Below are 4,669 nucleotides of genomic sequence, written 5' to 3' on the forward strand. Positions count from 1 at the left end.
CTTTGCCTTGGCAAAATAATGCTAAGAAAAAAACGGAGGGTCAGTTACACTCCCTAACAGTAGATGGTAATAATGCTCTACTCAATCTCTTCTTCCTGTTCGGACAATTGGCATTTTTAAGGGGGACCACATCTCATTTTATTGTGTTTTGTTAGTTTTGTTCGTCTTCTTTTTCTGACCATCATAATAGGCCGCGTGACGGTTAGTGATAAGGGGAAGGAAAAATGGAAAACAGTAAAAACAACGATCGAGTCGGAAAAGGAAACGATTACGAAATACGAAAATGTTTTTTCCCCTTGTAGCAGTGCTAGAAGTTACAGTAAATGGCTTAAAAAATGTTATATTTTTAGCTTTTTACCGGTATATTAATCTTTATCAACTACATAAATAAAATATTATTGTTGTTTAGGTACATGCTTTATTGATATTTTGAATTTCCTGAGTATGTGGCTATCTTAAAGCATTTTTTGTCACAAGATCGGACCAGATTGGAGGCAGGAGGCAGGAAGGATGAACTCAATCGCGTAACGACCAGTTACTTTTATTTAGCAAAATAAAAGTTGTCCAACACTCAGGGACAAAACAAAACAAAACAAAAACAGGCTTACAGGCAAACAGGAACTCAGACTAGGAATACTCACAAAACAGGCTTTTACTCAGAACAGGCAAACACAGGTTTCCTCAAGTCAAATAGAACAGATTAATGCAGAACAGAAAACACAATAAACCAGCCACCGGCAATACCCAAAACCCCCCTTAGGAAGCACACACGCAAATTAGGCGATCTGCTACAGCCGGTGCTCAGGGGGCGGGGCCAGCCGGTCGCCACGGCGACCATGCTGGACATGACAGTTTTAGGGAGTTGCTTATTTAAGAGGCTCATATGCGAGTATATACAGTACTTGAAGTCATTTTGGTTTTGCTGGTCTATTTTTTTTTTTGAAGAGAAAAAAAGGTGACTATATCCTATTATTTCTGCTTTAAACCACACAATCCTCTATTAGATACATACATTTGAGATCACGCCGAGAACAGGAAAATTGCTTTATATATCTATTCAGTTCACTATTGTCATTGACGAGAGCCATCCAAGACAATCAATGAGGATGATGAAATGAAATTAAAAATAACAAATGGTAAATGGTCTGCATTTATATAGCGATTTTCAAGTCAATGAACAAAAACATTTTTAGAACCCTTTTCAAAACTGAGATTTTCAGGTATATGTATACATAGTACCTTAAAATCAGGAGGGTTCACTTCTCGTAGCTCAGAGGGAAAGTGGTAAATAGTGACTAATAACTTGCGGATGATTCAAACTCCATAAAACTCTGTGTCAGTCATTCTCATCAATTTAGCACAAAAGTGAGAAATCTGCATCCAACTGGCGGCCTGTTGATTTATTGCATGGGTGTCTTGTTAGAGGTTGTCCTGTCATATTTTGATTTAGGGAGAAGAAAATCTTTTTGTGGTGTCAGTAAAATGAAGACAATAATACTTCTGCATTCTTTGAAGCTGGTGTAGCTGATATTTTGTTCAGGTCCCCGACTCTTTTGAGTTCGTTTTTTTTAGAAATACAAAAGACTGCCCGTTGCATATGCTTTCCTGGATCAACATATTTGTTTAATAAAAGTCCAGGGTCTTTAGTGTTCATCAACCCTGTGCCACCATAAAGCCTAGAATTAGGTTTTATACTTAACTATGGTTTTTGTTGTTTTAAATAGGTCGTCCCAAAATTATGTTCTTTAAAAATAAACACCAAAATGAGCATGCAATAAGCAACAAATGATACGGAGCATTTCCCTAATGAGTAAAGACGTCGAGATCGATCCAAATGTTAATAATATTGGTACCCGAGCGAGAATTAGATTGGATCAATACTACTATTTTAGGATCAATACGGTCTTCCCATTTAATTTATAATAATGTTGTTAGTGGGTCATGATTACCGATTCAAGGCACCTGTGACTGCCCAAATGGCGCCAACAGCTCTGAGAGCTGATTGGCTAGGAGACTCCTTTTAAACCCCCGGCTTTCAAGAGATCCCTGTCAGATCGTTATGCGAACTGTTGCTCCCAGCTCGGCAAGCTTATTCCGTCCGACATTTTTCCTGCCCTGTTTTCTTCAGCCTGATACCCGTTGCTTACTTGTTTCTGGACTCGATTCTGCCCTGTTCTGCCATCCCGACATCTGACCTGTTTTGCCCCGCTACCTGCCTGACACCTGTTGCCGACCTCGTTTCCGAACTCGATACCGCCCTTGCTCTCCCGTCCCAGCTAGTGACCAGTAACCCTTCAGTCTACGATCATCCTCGCTCGACACGGAAGTGCCTCTTCCGCGTTTCCCGCCACCTGCTACCCGTGTCCGTCGATCCTCGGATCATGGAAGCAAGCCCTTCTCACCCTCTCTAAAACTGAGTAAACGAACGCTACTAGGTCCTTTCTCCGTTCCTGACATTGTGACAGAAAAGAGTAAACACTTATTTGAACTCTTGCAATCCAGGGACTATGTAATTTATATTTTTAATTCAGGTGCTAATTAATCATTTCCAATCTTTGGGGTAAAAAGTATAGCTTAGTAGCAAATGTTGCTCTTAAAAGACAAACGTAAGTGCGATTGTATTGCTTTAAATAGCGCATCCATGACTTCAATTTCAAGTAAAATATCATCGGGATGGGTGTTTCCTCAAATTTTCTCTGGTTGATAAATAGTAGTTAGCAAATAAAGCTAAAATGAGTAGTTTGCTTTGCGAATGACGCTTAGCTTTGGTGACATTCAGTGGACAGGTCATTGTTTGACCTGATGCTGCTTATTTTCCTCTTTTGCTTCTCTCAGCATTGTCTCCCAGGCCCGATTAAATCCGTTGGCAGGCCTGATTAGGCCTTATCACTCAACGATAGTGCAGAGAGCAATGTGCAAGGAGTGGCAAGCTATAAAAAAAACTGCCAGTAGTGCAAAAAGTCAGATTAGCAGCCGTTTTTACAGCGTTATTGTTACAGTGTTAATGTTACTGTGTACCTGACTTGTTAACCATTTTGCACATCTGGTTAGCTACTCTTCTTGCACTATCGGCACTATGGTAAAATACTATACGTAGCCAAAATACAATACAACATTATTTATATCTGTACATTCAAGGAAACTGTGGGGGTCAGATGCATCGACATTTCGTTCTGTATACACGTGTACTAGAATGACAATAAAGTAGATCTGAATCTGAATCTGAATCTGAATCTGAAATGAAATAAAATGAAATGATCTGCATTTATATAGCGCTTTTCAAGTCAATGACTTTCCAAAGCGCTTTACAATGTGCTCCACATTTCCCAATAGCGGCCTTGTATTGCAGCCATGTAAGACGCTAACCTGCTTATTGGGTATTAGGGGTTCAGTGTCTTACCCAAGGACACTTCGACATGTAACACGGACGAGCCGGGATTCGAACTGGGATCCCTTGATCCCAAGACGAGCACTCTACCTCCTGAGCTACTGCCGCCCCGAAGTAGTTTTTTTACCCCAGTTATTTAGGATCAAGTATTAATATTGTCACACAAAACATGAATTCACAATTTGAATAAGAAAATGTATTATTCTACTTAATTCTATTTGCATGTATTTTTTCCTTCTACAGTGAACATCCAAGCTACTTCATTTTTGAACCTTTTTTATAGTAAACCTCATTCATGTCGAGCAACTCAGTGTCTCACAACAAAATGTTAATTAACAAAATATATGATATAACGAAACACATGTACTGTCATGTCCAGCATGGTCGCCGTGGCGACCGGCTGGCCCCGCCCCCTTGGCACCGGCTGTAGCAGATTTTCTAATTTGCGTGTGTGCTTCTTAAGGGCGGGTTTTGGGGATTGCCGGTGGCGGGTTCATTGCATTACTTTGCATTATTCTGTTCTGTTTGACTTGAGGAAACCTGTACTTGCCCGTTCAGAGTAAAAGCCTGTTTTGTGAGTATTCCTAGTCTGAGTTCCTGTTTGCCGGTAGGCCTGTTTTTGTTTTTGTCCCTGAGTGTTGGACGACTTTTATTTCCTTAATAAAAGTAACTGATCGTTAATGCGAATGAGTTCACCCTTACTACCTCCTGCCTCCGATCTGGTCCGGTCCCGTGGCATGTACAATATAACATGTTAAATGACATAAATAAACACGTTTGAAAAGAAAAATATGGTGTAAGATTATTTTGTATTTTGTAAGGGAAAATACAACAGTTTGTAGTGCATGGAGACGTGGAGGTTGACAGGTATGGAATGGTTTCAATTTGAATTAAAAAAAAGGATACAAATACTGGCCATAGTGACCATTGATCCGAGTCAAGAGCAAAGAAATGAAAACGTCACTTCTTTTCAACCTATGCAAAGACATACGTTGTAAATGAAATCCCATCAACAAAGAGGCCAGTGTGTGCCCAAAATGGGCCGGCGAGAGACGCGTTTTGAGCCATCAGACTGCAAATACATGAGAACGTGCAAATACCGGAAGAGGCCAGCTTTTTGGGAAGTGATGCTAGAGGTCACGTAAGGGGGGAGCAGGGTGGAGTGTATTTGAGTTGGTGAGTGTCATGCAGTGGGAGGGCGAGACAAGAGATGCATAAATACAAGACAGAAACGCTCGCTGAGACAAGTGTGTGAAGTTCGGAAGGACGTTGAACCTTATG

This window comes from Urocampus carinirostris, chromosome 7 (assembly GCF_059441175.1).
Source record: "Urocampus carinirostris isolate Australia breed hairy pipefish chromosome 7, RoL_Ucar_1.0, whole genome shotgun sequence".
NCBI classification, from domain to species: Eukaryota; Metazoa; Chordata; class Actinopteri; order Syngnathiformes; family Syngnathidae; genus Urocampus; species Urocampus carinirostris.